Raw genomic sequence first — 15,174 nt, forward strand, 5'->3', positions numbered from 1 at the left:
GGTTGAGGATAGCTCCCAGATGCAAGCTGCCCCCACAGGCAACTGTTGGCAGTTTGACAGTGCCAAGTGCCTCCTGCAAACTGACATCAGTGACCTGGCCTGGTGAATTTTGTTTCTCTGGGGAAAGGCCATCGTTCTTGTCCAGTGCCTGGTGGCCTGGAGTGCCCGGCTGCCTGCTGAAATTCCGCACAGATGAGGATACCACCTCGAAGCAAATGCCCCCACAGGCACCAGTGGCTGGTTTGACAGTGCCAAGTGCCTCCTGCAAACTGACATCAGGAACCTGGCCTGGTGACTTTTGTTTCTCTGGGGAAAGGCCATCGTTCTTGTCCAGTGCCCGGTGGCCTGGAGTGGCCGTCCGCCTGCTGAAATTCCGCACGGATGAGGATACCACAAGGATGCAAGATGCCCCCACAGGCAACTGTGGCTGGTTTGACAGTGCCAAGTGCCTCCTGCAAACTGACATCAGGAACCTGGCCTGCTGAGTTTTGTTTTTCTGGGGAAAGGCCATGGTTGCTGTGCAGGGCTCTGTGGCGAGTAGTGGCCTGGCGCCTGCTGAAAGTCCTCACGGTTGAGGATAGCTCCCAGATGCAAGGTGCCCCCACAGGCAACTGTGGCTGGTTTGACAGTGCCAAGTGCCTCCTGCAAACTGACATCAGGAACCTGGCCTGGTGCCTTTTGCTTCTCAGGGGAAATGCCATGGTTTGTGTCCAGGGCCTAGTGGCCAGTAGTGGCCGGTCGTCTGCTGAAATTCCTCACAATTTAGGATACCTCCGAGATGCAAGGTGCCCCCACAGGCAACAGTGGCTGGTTTAACAGTGCCAAATGCCTCCTGCAAACTGACATCAGGAACCTGGCCTGGTGACTTTTGTTTCTCTGGGGAAACGCCATGATTCATGTCCAGTGCCCGGTGACATGGAGTGGCCGGCTGCCTGCTGAAATTCCGAACGGATCAGGATGCCTCCCAGATGCAAGGGGCCCCCACAGGCAACTGTGGTTGGTTTGACAGTGCCAAGCGCCTTCTGCAAACTGACATCAGGAACCTGGCATGGTGACTTTTGTTTCCCAGGGGAAAGGCTATGGCTCGTGTCCTGGGCCCTGTGGCCCGGAGTGGCCGGCTGCCTGCTGAAATTCCAAACGGATCAGGATACCTCCCAGATGCAAGGGGCCCCCACAGGCACCTGTGGCTGGTTTGACAGTGCCAAGTGCCTCCTGCAAACTGACATCAGGAACCTGGCCTGGTGACTTCTGTTTCTCTGGGGAAAGGCCATGGTTCAAGTCCAGGGCCGGGTGGCTAGGGTTGGCCGGCTGTCTGTTGAAATTCCGAACGGATGAGGATGCCTCCCAGACCTAAGGTAACACCACAGGCGCCTGTGGCTGGTTTGACAGTGCCAGGTGCCTCCTGCAAACTGACATCAGGAACCTGGCCTGGTGACTTTTGTTTCTCTGGGGAATGGCCATGTTTCGTGTCAAGTGCCCCGTGGCCTGGAGTGGCCGGATGCCTGCGGAAATTCCGAACGGATCAGTATACCGCCTAGATGCAAGGTGCCCCCACAGGCAACTGTGGCTGGTTTGACAGTGCCAAGTGCCTCCTGCAAACTGACATCAGGAACCTGGCCTGGTGACTTTTGTTTCTCAGGGGAAAGGCCATCGTTCGTGTCCAGTGCCCGGTGGCCTGTAGTGGCCGGCTGCCTGCAGAAATTCCGCACGGATGAGGATACCACAAGGATGCAAGATGCCCCCACAGGCAACTGTGGCTGGTTTGACAGTGCCAAGTGCCTCCTGCAAACTGACATCAGGAACCTGGCCTGGTGACTTTTGTTTCTCTGGGGAAAGGCCATGGTTACTGTGCAGGGCTTGGTGGCGAGTAGTGGCCGGCCGCCAGCTGAAATTCCTCACGGTTGAGGATACCTCCCAGATGAAAGGAGCCCGCACAGGCAACTGTGGCTGGTTTGACAGTGCCAAGTGCCTCCTGCAAACTGACATCAGCAACCTGGCCTGGTGACTTTTGTTTCTCTGGGGAATGGCCATGTTTCGTGTCAAGTGCCCCGTGGCCTGGAGTGGCCGGATGCCTGCGGAAATTCCGAACGGATCAGTATACCGTCTATATGCAAGGTGCCCCCACACGCAACTGTGGCTGGTTTGACAGTGCCAAGTGCCTCCTGCAAACTGACATCAGCAACCTGGCCTGGTGACTTTTGTTTCTCTGGGGAAAGGCCATCGTTCGTGTCCAGTGCCCCGTGGCCTGGAGTGGCCGGATGCCTGCGGAAATTCCGAACGGATCAGTATACCGTCTAGATGCAAGGTGCCCCCACACGCAACTGTGGCTGGTTTGACAGTGCCAAGTGCCTCCTGCAAACTGACATCAGGAACCTGGCCTGGTGACTTTTGTTTCTCTGGGGAAAGGCCATCGTTCGTGTCCAGTGCCCGGTGGCCTGGAGTGGCCGGCTGCCTGCAGAAATTCCGCACGGATGAGGATACCACAAGGATGCAAGATGCCCCCACAGGCAACTGTGGCTGGTTTGACAGTGCCAAGTGCCTCCTGCAAACAGACATCAGGAACCTGGCCTGGTGAGTTTTGTTTCTCTGGGGAAAGGCCATGGTTCCTGTGCAGGGCTTGGTGGCGAGTAGTGGCCGGCCGCCAGCTGAAATTCCTCACGGTTGAGGATACCTCCCAGATGAAAGGAGCCCGCACAGGCAACTGTGGCTGGTTTGACAGTGCCAAGTGCCTCCTGCAAACTGACATCAGCAACGTGGCGGGGGAGTTTTGTTTCTCTGGGGAAAGGCCATCGTTCGTGTCCAGTGCACGGCGGCCTGGAGTGGCCGGCTGCCTGCTGAAATTCCTCACGGTTGAGGATAGCTCCCAGATGCAAGCTGCCCCCACAGGCAACTGTTGGCAGTTTGACAGTGCCAAGTGCCTCCTGCAAACTGACATCAGTGACCTGGCCTGGTGAATTTTGTTTCTCTGGGGAAAGGCCATCGTTCTTGTCCAGTGCCTGGTGGCCTGGAGTGCCCGGCTGCCTGCTGAAATTCCGCACAGATGAGGATACCACCTCGAAGCAAATGCCCCCACAGGCACCAGTGGCTGGTTTGACAGTGCCAAGTGCCTCCTGCAAACTGACATCAGGAACCTGGCCTGGTGACTTTTGTTTCTCTGGGGAAAGGCCATCGTTCTTGTCCAGTGCCCGGTGGCCTGGAGTGGCCGTCCGCCTGCTGAAATTCCGCACGGATGAGGATACCACAAGGATGCAAGATGCCCCCACAGGCAACTGTGGCTGGTTTGACAGTGCCAAGTGCCTCCTGCAAACTGACATCAGGAACCTGGCCTGCTGAGTTTTGTTTTTCTGGGGAAAGGCCATGGTTCCTGTGCAGGGCTCTGTGGCGAGTAGTGGCCGGGCGCCTGCTGAAATTCCTCACGGTTGAGGATAGCTCCCAGATGCAAGGTGCCCCCACAGGCAACTGTGGCTGGTTTGACAGTGCCAAGTGCCTCCTGCAAACTGACATCAGGAACCTGGCCTGGTGCCTTTTGCTTCTCAGGGGAAATGCCATGGTTTGTGTCCAGGGCCTAGTGGCCAGTAGTGGCCGGTCGTCTGCTGAAATTCCTCACAATTTAGGATACCTCCGAGATGCAAGGTGCCCCCACAGGCAACAGTGGCTGGTTTAACAGTGCCAAATGCCTCCTGCAAACTGACATGAGGAACCTGGCCTGGTGACTTTTGTTTCTCTGGGGAAACGCCATGATTCATGTCCAGTGCCCGGTGACATGGAGTGGCCGGCTGCCTGCTGAAATTCCGAACGGATCAGGATGCCTCCCAGATGCAAGGGGCCCCCACAGGCAACTGTGGTTGGTTTGACAGTGCCAAGCGCCTTCTGCAAACTGACATCAGGAACCTGGCATGGTGACTTTTGTTTCCCAGGGGAAAGGCTATGGCTCGTGTCCTGGGCCCTGTGGCCCGGAGTGGCCGGCTGCCTGCTGAAATTCCAAACGGATCAGGATACCTCCCAGATGCAAGGGGCCCCCACAGGCACCTGTGGCTGGTTTGACAGTGCCAAGTGCCTCCTGCAAACTGACATCAGGAACCTGGCCTGGTGACTTCTGTTTCTCTGGGGAAAGGCCATGGTTCAAGTCCAGGGCCGGGTGGCTAGGATTGGCCGGCTGTCTGTTGAAATTCCGAACGGATGAGGATGCCTCCCAGACCTAAGGTAACACCACAGGCGCCTGTGGCTGGTTTGACAGTGCCAGGTGCCTCCTGCAAACTGACATCAGGAACCTGGCCTGGTGACTTTTGTTTCTCTGGGGAATGGCCATGTTTCGTGTCAAGTGCCCCGTGGCCTGGAGTGGCCGGATGCCTGCGGAAATTCCGAACGGATCAGTATACCGCCTAGATGCAAGGTGCCCCCACAGGCAACTGTGGCTGGTTTGACAGTGCCAAGTGCCTCCTGCAAACTGACATCAGGAACCTGGCCTGGTGACTTTTGTTTCTCTGGGGAAAGGCCATGGTTACTGTGCAGGGCTTGGTGGCGAGTAGTGGCCGGCCGCCAGCTGAAATTCCTCACGGTTGAGGATACCTCCCAGATGAAAGGAGCCCGCACAGGCAACTGTGGCTGGTTTGACAGTGCCAAGTGCCTCCTGCAAACTGACATCAGCAACCTGGCCTGGTGACTTTTGTTTCTCTGGGGAAAGGCCATCGTTCGTGTCCAGTGCACGGCGGCCTGGAGTGGCCGGCTGCCTGCTGAAATTCCTCACGGTTGAGGATAGCTCCCAGATGCAAGCTGCCCCCACAGGCAACTGTTGGTAGTTTGACAGTGCCAAGTGCCTCCTGCAAACTGACATCAGTGACCTGGCCTGGTGACTTTTGTTTCTCTGGGGAAAGGCCATGGTTCATGTCCAGTGCCCGGTGGCTAGGAGTGGCCGGCTGCCTGCTGAAATTCCGCACAGATGAGGATACCACCTAGAAGCAAATGCCCCCACAGGCACCAGTGGCTGGTTTGACAGTGCCAAGTGCCTCCTGCAAACTGACATCAGGAACCTGGTCTGGTGACTTTTGCTTCTCAGGGGAAAGGCCATGGTTCATGTCCAGGGCCTAGTGGCCAGTAGTGGCCGTTCGCCTGCTGAAATTCCTCACGATTTAGGATACCTCCGAGATGCAAGGTGCCCCACAGGTAACAGTGACTGGTTTAAAAGTGCCAAGTGCCTCCTGCAAACTGACATCAGGAACCTGGCCTGCTGAGTTTTGTTTTTCTGGGGAAAGGCCATGGTTCCTGTGCAGGGCTTGGTGGCGAGTAGTGGCCGGGCGCCTGCTGAAATTCCTCACGGTTGAGGATACCTCCCAGATGAAAGGAGCCCGCACAGGGAACTGTGGCTGGTTTCACAGTGCCAAGTGCCTCCTGCAAACTGACATCAGCAACCTGGCCGGGGGAGTTTTGTTTCTCTGGGGAAAGGCCATCGTTCGTGTCCAGTGCCCGGCGGCCTGGAGTGGCCGGCTGCCTGCTGAAATTCCTCACGGTTGAGGATAGCTCCCAGATGCAAGGTTCCCACATAGGCAACTGTGGCTGGTTTGACAGTGCCAAGTGCCTCCTGCAAACTGACATCAGGGACCTGGCCTGGTGCCTTTTGCTTCTCAGGGGAAATGCCATGCTTCATGTCCAGGGCCTAGTGGCCAGTAGTGGCCGGTCGCCTGCTGAAATTCCTAACGATTTAGGATACCTCCGAGATGCAAGGTGCCCCCACAGGCAACAGTGGCTGGTTTAACAGTGCCAAGTGCCTCCTGCAAACTGACATCAGGAACCTGGCCTGGTGACTTTTGTTTCTCTGGGGAAACGCCATGATTCATGTCCAGTGCCCGGTGGCATGGAGTGGCTGGCTGCCTGCTGAAATTCCGAACGGATCAGGATGCCTCCCAGATGCAAGGGGCCCCCACAGGCAACTGTGGTTGGTTTGACAGTGCCAAGCGCCTTCTGCAAACTGACATCAGGAACCTGGCATGGTGACTTTTGTTTCCCAGGGGAAAGGCTATGGCTCGTGTCCTGGCCCCGGTGGCCCGGAGTGGCCGGCTGCCTACTGAAATTCCGAACGGATCAGGATACCTCCCAGATGCAAGGGGCCCACACAGGCAACTGTGGCTGGTTTGACAGTGCCAAGTGCCTCCTGCAAACTGACATCAGGAACCTGGCCTGTGACTTTTGTTTCTCTGGGGAAAGGCCATCGTTCCTCTACAGGGCCCGGTGGCCCGGATTGGCCGGCTGTCTGTTGAAATTCCGCACGGATCAGGATGCCTCCCAGACCAAAGGTACCACCACAGGCGCCTGTGGCTGGTTTGACAGTGCCAAGTGCCTCCTGCAAACTGACATGAGGAACCTGGCCTGGTGACTTTTGTTTCTCTGGGGAATGGCCATGTTTCGTGTCAAGTGCCCCGTGGCCTGGAGTGGCCGGATGCCTGCGGAAATTCCGAACGGATCAGTATACCGTCTAGATGCAAGGTGCCCCCACACGCAACTGTGGCTGGTTTGACAGTGCCAAGTGCCTCCTGCAAACTGACATCAGGAACCTGGCCTGGTGACTTTTGTTTCTCTGGGGAAAGGCCATCGTTCGTGTCCAGTGCCCGGTGGCCTGGAGTGGCCGGCTGCCTGCAGAAATTCCGCACGGATGAGGATACCACAAGGATGCAAGATGCCCCCACAGGCAACTGTGGCTGGTTTGACAGTGCCAAGTGCCTCCTGCAAACAGACATCAGGAACCTGGCCTGGTGACTTTTGTTTCTCTGGGGAAACGCCATGATTCATGTCCAGTGCCCGGTGGCATGGAGTGGCTGGCTGCCTGCTGAAATTCCGAACGGATCAGGATGCCTCCCAGATGCAAGGGGCCCCCACAGGCAACTGTGGTTGGTTTGACAGTGCCAAGCGCCTTCTGCAAACTGACATCAGGAACCTGGCATGGTGACTTTTGTTTCCCAGGGGAAAGGCTATGGCTCGTGTCCTGGCCCCGGTGGCCCGGAGTGGCCGGCTGCCTACTGAAATTCCGAACGGATCAGGATACCTCCCAGATGCAAGGGGCCCACACAGGCAACTGTGGCTGGTTTGACAGTGCCAAGTGCCTCCTGCAAACTGACATCAGGAACCTGGCCTGTGACTTTTGTTTCTCTGGGGAAAGGCCATCGTTCCTCTACAGGGCCCGGTGGCCCGGATTGGCCGGCTGTCTGTTGAAATTCCGCACGGATCAGGATGCCTCCCAGACCAAAGGTACCACCACAGGCGCCTGTGGCTGGTTTGACAGTGCCAAGTGCCTCCTGCAAACTGACATCAGGAACCTGGCCTGGTGACTTTTGTTTCTCTGGGGAATGGCCATGTTTCGTGTCAAGTGCCCCGTGGCCTGGAGTGGCCGGATGCCTGCGGAAATTCCGAACGGATCAGTATACCGTCTAGATGCAAGGTGCCCCCACACGCAACTGTGGCTGGTTTGACAGTGCCAAGTGCCTCCTGCAAACTGACATCAGGAACCTGGCCTGGTGACTTTTGTTTCTCTGGGGAAAGGCCATCGTTCGTGTCCAGTGCCCGGTGGCCTGGAGTGGCCGGCTGCCTGCAGAAATTCCGCACGGATGAGGATACCACAAGGATGCAAGATGCCCCCACAGGCAACTGTGGCTGGTTTGACAGTGCCAAGTGCCTCCTGCAAACAGACATCAGGAACCTGGCCTGGTGAGTTTTGTTTCTCTGGGGAAAGGCCATGGTTCCTGTGCAGGGCTTGGTGGCGAGTAGTGGCCGGCCGCCAGCTGAAATTCCTCACGGTTGAGGATACCTCCCAGATGAAAGGAGCCCGCACAGGCAACTGTGGCTGGTTTGACAGTGCCAAGTGCCTCCTGCAAACTGACATCAGCAACGTGGCGGGGGAGTTTTGTTTCTCTGGGGAAAGGCCATCGTTCGTGTCCAGTGCACGGCGGCCTGGAGTGGCCGGCTGCCTGCTGAAATTCCTCACGGTTGAGGATAGCTCCCAGATGCAAGCTGCCCCCACAGGCAACTGTTGGCAGTTTGGCAGTGCCAAGTGCCTCCTGCAAACTGACATCAGTGACCTGGCCTGGTGAATTTTGTTTCTCTGGGGAAAGGCCATCGTTCTTGTCCAGTGCCTGGTGGCCTGGAGTGCCCGGCTGCCTGCTGAAATTCCGCACAGATGAGGATACCACCTCGAAGCAAATGCCCCCACAGGCACCAGTGGCTGGTTTGACAGTGCCAAGTGCCTCCTGCAAACTGACATCAGGAACCTGGTCTGGTGACTTTTGCTTCTCAGGGGAAAGGCCATGGTATGTGTCCAGGGCCTAGTGGCCAGTAGTGGCTGGTCGCCTGCTGAAATTCCTCACGATTTAGGATACCTCCGAGATGTAAGGTGCCCCCACAGGCAACAGTGGCTGGTTTAACAGTGCCAAGTGCGTCCTGCAAACTGACATCAGGAACCTGGCCTGCTGACTTTTGTTTCTCTGGGGAAACGCCATGATTCATGTCCAGTGCCCGGTGGCATGGAGTGGCCGGCTGCCTGCTGAAATTCCTCACGGATCAGGATGCCTCCCAGATCCAAGGGGCCCCCACAGTCAACTGTGGTTGGTGTGACAGTGCCAAGCGCCTTCTGTAAACTGACATCAGGAACCTGGCATGGTGACTTTTGTTTCTCTGGGGAAAGGCTATGGCTCGTGTCCTGGGCCCGGTGGCCCGGAGTGGCCGGATGCCTGCTGAAATTCCGAACAGATCAGGATACCTCCCAGATGCAAGGGGCCCCCACAGGCACATGTGGCTGGTTTGACAGTGCCAAGTGCCTCCTGCAAACTGACATCAGGAACCTGGCCTGGTGACTTCTGTTTCTCAGGGGAAAGGCAATGGTTCAAGTCCAGGGCCGGGTGGCCCGGATTGGCCGGCTGTCTGTTGAAATTCCGCACGGATGAGGATGCCTCCCAGACCTAAGGTAACACCACAGGCGCCTGTGGCTGGTTTGACAGTGCCAGGTGCCTCCTGCAAACTGACATCAGGAACCTGGCATGGTGACTTTTGTTTCTCTGGGGAAAGGCCATCGTTCGTGTCCTGTGCCTGGTGGCCTGGAGTGCCCGGCTGCCTGCTGAAATTCCGCACGGATCAGGATACCACAAGGATGCAAGATGCCCCCACAGGCAACAGTGGCTGATTTGACAGTGCCAAGTGCCTCCTGCAAACTGACATCCGGAACCTGGCCTGGTGACTTTTGTTTCTCTGGGGAATGGCCATGTTTCGTGTCAAGTGCCCGGTGGCCTGGAGTGGCCGGCTGCATGCTGAAATTCCGCACGAATGAGGATACCACAAGGATGCAAGATGCCCCCACAGGCAACAGTGGCTGGTTTGACAGTGCCAAGTGCCTCCTGCAAACTGACATCAGGAACCTGGCATGGTGACTTTTGTTTCTCTGGGGAAAGGCCATGGTTTCTGTACAGGGCCTGGTGGCCAGTAGTGGCCGGCCGACTGCTGAAATTCCTCACGGTTGAGAATACCTCCCAGATGCAAGGTGCCCCCACAGTCACCTGTGGCTGGTTTGACAGTGCCAAGTGCCTCCTGCAAACTGACATCAGGAACCTGGCCTGGTAACTTTTGTTTCTCTGGGGAAAGGCCATCGTTCGTGTCCAGGGCCTGGTGGCCTGGAGTGCCCGTCCGCCTGCTGAAATTCCGCACGCACCAGGATGCCTCCTGACCGAAAGTACCACTATATGCACCTGTGGTTGGTTTGACAGTGCCAAGTGCCTCCTGCAAACTGACATCACGAACCTGGCCTGGTGACATTTTTTCTCTAGGGAAACGCCATGATTCATGTCCAGTGCCCGGTGGCATGGAGTGGCCGGCTGCCTGCTGAAATTCCTCACGGTTGAGGATAGCTCCCAGATGTAAGGGGCCTCCACAGGCAACTGTGGTGGGTTTGACAGTGCCAAGCGCCTTCTGCAAACTGACATCAGGAACCTGGCATGGTGACTTTTGTTACTCAGGGGAAAGGCTAAGGCTTGTGTCCTGGGCCCAGTGGCCCGGAGTGGCTGGCTGCCTGTTGAAATTCCGAACGGATCAGGATACCTCCCAGATGGAAAGTGCATCCAAAGGCAACTGTGGCTGGTTTTACAGTGCCAAGTGCCTCCTGCAAACTGACATCCGGAACCTGGCCTGGTGACTTTTGTTTCTCTGGGGAAAGGCCATCGTTGTTATCCAGGGCACGGTGGACCGGAGTGGACGGATGCCTGCGGAAATTCCGAATGGATCAGTATACCTTCTAGATGCAAGGTGCCCCCACAGGCACCTGTGGCTGGTTTGACAGTGCCAAGTGCCTCCTGCAAGCTTACATCAGGAACCTGGCCTGGTGAATTTGTTTCTCTGGGGAAAGGCCATCGTTCTTGTCCAGGTCCTGGTGGCCCAGAGTGGCCGGCCGCCTGCTGAAATTCCTCACGGTTGAGGATACCACCTAGAAGCAAGTGCCCCCACAGGCAACTGTGGCTGATTTGACAGTGCCAAGTGCCTCCTGCAAACTGACATCAGCAACCTGGCCTGGTGACTTTTGTTTCTCTGGGGAAAGGCCATCGTTCGTGTCCAGTGCCTGGTGGCCTGGAGTGCCCGGCTGCCTGCTGAAATTCCGCACGGATCAGGATACCACAAGGATGCAAGATGTCCCCACAGGCACCTGTGGCTGGTTTGACAGTGCCAAGTGCCTCCTGCAAACTGACATCAGGAACCTGGCCTGGTGACTTTTGTTTCTCAGGGGAAAGGCCATCGTTCCTATTCAGGGCCCGGTGGCCCGGAGTGGCCGGATGCCTGCTGAAATTCTGAATGGATCAGTATACCGCCTAGATGCATGGTGCCCCCACAGGCACCTGTGGCTGGTTTGACAGTGCCAAGTGCCTCCTGCAAACTGACATCAGCAACCTGGCCTGGTGACTTTTGTTACTCAGGGGAAAGGCCATTGTTCCTATCCAGGGCCCGGTGGCCCGGAGTGGCCGGATGCCTGCTGAAATTCTGAATGGATCAGTATACCGCCTAGATGCATGGTGCCCGCACAGGCAAATGTGGCTGGTTTGACAGTGCCAAGTGCCTCCTGCAAACTGACATCAGGAACCTGGCCTGGTAACTTTTGTTTCTCTGGGGAAAGGCCATCGTTCGTGTCCAGGGCCTGGTGGCCTGGATTGGCCGTCCGCCTGCTGAAATTCCACACGGACCAGGATGCCTCCTGACCGAAAGTACCACTATATGCACCTGTCTCTGGTTCGACAGTGCCAAGTGCCTCCTGCAAACTGACATCAGGAACCTGGCCTGGTGACTTTTGTTTCTCTGGGGAATGGCCATGGCTCATGTCCAGTGCCCGGTGGCAAGGAGTGGCCGGCTGCCTGCTGAAATTCCGCATAGATGAGGATACCACCTAGAAGCAAATGCCCCCACAGGCAACAGTGGCTGGTTTGACAGTGCCAAGTGCCTCCTGCAAACTGACATCAGGAACCTGGCCTGCTGACTTTTGTTTCTCTGGGGAAAGGCCATGGTTCATGTTCAGTGCCCGGTGGCATGGAGTGGCCGGCTGCCTGCTGAAATTCCGCATGGATGAGGACGCCACCAGGATGAAAGATGCCTCCACAGGCACCTGTGGCTGGTTTGACAGTGCCTAGTGCCTCCTTCAAACTGACATCAGGAACCTGGCCGGCTGAGTTTTGTTTCTCTGGGGAAAGGCCATCGTTCCGGTCCTGGTCCCTGTAGCCCTGAGTGGCCGGATGCCACTCAGGGATCAGTATAGCGCCTAGATGCAAGGTGCCCCCACAGGCAACAGTGGCTGGTTTGACAGTGCCAAGTGCCTCCTGCAAACTGACATCAGGAACCTGGCCGGGTGACTTTTGTTTCTCTGGGGAAAGGCCATTGTTCGTTTCCAGGGCCCGGTGGCCCTGAGTGGCCGGATGCCTGCTGAAATTCCGAATGGATCAAGATGCCTCCGAGATGGAAAGTGCCCCCACAGGCAACTGTGGCTGGTTTGACAGTGCCAAGTGCCTCCTGCAAACTGACATCAGCATCCTGGCCTGCTGAGTTTTGTTTCTCAGGGGAAAGGCCATCGTTCCTCTCTAGGGCCCGGTGGCCCAGAGTGGCCGGATGCCTGCTGAAATTTCGAACGGATCAGGATACCGCCTAGATGCAAGGTGCCCGCACAGGCAAATGTGGCTGGTTTGACAGTGCCAAGTGCCTCCTGCAAACTGACATCAGCAACCTGGCCTGGTAACTTTTGTTTCTCTGGGGAATGGCCATGGTTTCTGTACAGGGCCTGGTGGCCAGTAGTGGCCGGCCGACTGCTGAAATTCCTCACGGTTGAGAATACCTCCCAGATGCAAGGTGCCCCCACAGGCACCTGTGGCTGGTTTGACAGTGCCAAGTGCCTCCTGCAAACTGACATCAGGAACCTGGCCTGGTAACTTTTGTTTCTCTGGGGAAAGGCCATCGTTCGTGTCCAGGGCCTGGTGGCCTGGAGTGCCCGGCTGCCTGCTTAAATTTCGCACGGACCAGGATGCCTCCTGACCGAAAGTGCCACTATATGCACCTGTGTCTGGTTTGACAGTGCCAAGTGCCTCCTGTAAAATGACATCAGGAACCTGGCCTGGTGACTTTTGTTTCTCTGGGGAATGGCCATGGTTTCTGTACAGGGCCTGGTGGCCAGTAGTGGCTGGCCGCCTGCTGAAATTCCTCACGGTTGAGAATACCTCCCAGATGCAAGGTGCCCCCACAGGCACCTGTGGCTGGTTTGACAGTGCCAAGTGCCTCCTGCAAACTGACATCACGAACCTGGCCTGGTGACATTTTTTTCTCTGGGGAAACGCCATGATTCATGTCCAGTGCCCGGTGGCATGGAGTGGCCGGCTGCCTGCTGAAATTCCTCACGGATCAGGACGCCTCCCAGATGTAAGGGGCCTCCACAGGCAACTGTGGTGGGTTTGACAGTGCCAAGCGCCATCTGCAAACTGACATCAGGAACCTGGCATGGTGACTTTTGTTACTCAGGGGAAAGGCTAAGGCTTGTGTCCTGGGCCCGGTGGCCCGGAGTGGCTGGCTGCCTGTTGAAATTCCGAACGGATCAGGATACCTCCCAGATGGAAAGTGCATCCAAAGGCAACTGTGGCTGGTTTTACAGTGCCAAGTGCCTCCTGCAAACTGACATCCGGAACCTGGCCTGGTGACTTTTGTTTCTCTGGGGAAAGGCCATCGTTGTTATCCAGGGCACGGTGGACCGGAGTGGACGGATGCCTGCGGAAATTCCGAATGGATCAGTATACCTTCTAGATGCAAGGTGCCCCCACAGGCACCTGTGGCTGGTTTGACAGTGCCAAGTGCCTCCTGCAAGCTTACATCAGGAACCTGGCCTGGTGAATTTGTTTCTCTGGGGAAAGGCCATCGTTCTTGTCCAGGTCCTGGTGGCCCAGAGTGGCCGGCCGCCTGCTGAAATTCCTCACGGTTGAGGATACCACCTAGAAGCAAGTGCCCCCACAGGCAACTGTGGCTGATTTGACAGTGCCAAGTGCCTCCTGCAAACTGACATCAGCAACCTGGCCTGGTGACTTTTGTTTCTCTGGGGAAAGGCCATCGTTCGTGTCCAGTGCCTGGTGGCCTGGAGTGCCCGGCTGCCTGCTGAAATTCCGCACGGATCAGGATACCACAAGGATGCAAGATGTCCCCACAGGCACCTGTGGCTGGTTTGACAGTGCCAAGTGCCTCCTGCAAACTGACATCAGCAACCTGGCCTGGTGACTTTTGTTTCTCAGGGGAAAGGCCATCGTTCCTATTCAGGGCCCGGTGGCCCGGAGTGGCCGGATGCCTGCTGAAATTCTGAATGGATCAGTATACCGCCTAGATGCATGGTGCCCCCACAGGCACCTGTGGCTGGTTTGACAGTGCCAAGTGCCTCCTGCAAACTGACATCAGCAACCTGGCCTGGTGACTTTTGTTTCTCAGGGGAAAGGCCATTGTTCCTATCCAGGGCCCGGTGGCCCGGAGTGGCCGGATGCCTGCTGAAATTCTGAATGGATCAGTATACCGCCTAGATGCATGGTGCCCGCACAGGCAAATGTGGCTGGTTTGACAGTGCCAAGTGCCTCCTGCAAACTGACATCAGGAACCTGGCCTGGTAACTTTTGTTTCTCTGGGGAAAGGCCATCGTTCGTGTCCAGGGCCTGGTGGCCTGGATTGGCCGTCCGCCTGCTGAAATTCCACACGGACCAGGATGCCTCCTGACCGAAAGTACCACTATATGCACCTGTCTCTGGTTCGACAGTGCCAAGTGCCTCCTGCAAACTGACATCAGGAACCTGGCCTGGTGACTTTTGTTTCTCTGGGGAATGGCCATGGCTCATGTCCAGTGCCCGGTGGCAAGGAGTGGCCGGCTGCCTGCTGAAATTCCGCATAGATGAGGATACCACCTAGAAGCAAATGCCCCCACAGGCAACAGTGGCTGGTTTGACAGTGCCAAGTGCCTCCTGCAAACTGACATCAGGAACCTGGCCTGCTGACTTTTGTTTCTCTGGGGAAAGGCCATGGTTCATGTTCAGTGCCTGGTGGCATGGAGTGGCCGGCTGCCTGCTGAAATTCCGCATGGATGAGGACGCCACCAGGATGAAAGATGCCTCCACAGGCACCTGTGGCTGGTTTGACAGTGCCTAGTGCCTCCTTCAAACTGACATCAGGAACCTGGCCGGCTGAGTTTTGTTTCTCTGGGGAAAGGCCATCGTTCCGGTCCTGGTCCCTGTAGCCCTGAGTGGCCGGATGCCACTCAGGGATCAGTATAGCGCCTAGATGCAAGGTGCCCCCACAGGCAACAGTGGCTGGTTTGACAGTGCCAAGTGCCTCCTGCAAACTGACATCAGGAACCTGGCCGGGTGACTTTTGTTTCTCTGGGGAAAGGCCATTGTTCGTTTCCAGGGCCCGGTGGCCCTGAGTGGCCGGATGCCTGCTGAAATTCCGAATGGATCAAGATGCCTCCGAGATGGAAAGTGCCCCCACAGGCAACTGTGGCTGGTTTGACAGTGCCAAGTGCCTCCTGCAAACTGACATCAGCATCCTGGCCTGCTGAGTTTTGTTTCTCAGGGGAAAGGCCATCGTTCCTCTCTAGGGCCCGGTGGCCCAGAGTGGCCGGATGCCTGCTGAAATTTCGAACGGATCAGGATACCG

This window comes from Passer domesticus, chromosome 11, assembly GCF_036417665.1.
Source record: "Passer domesticus isolate bPasDom1 chromosome 11, bPasDom1.hap1, whole genome shotgun sequence".
Lineage (NCBI taxonomy): Eukaryota > Metazoa > Chordata > Aves > Passeriformes > Passeridae > Passer > Passer domesticus.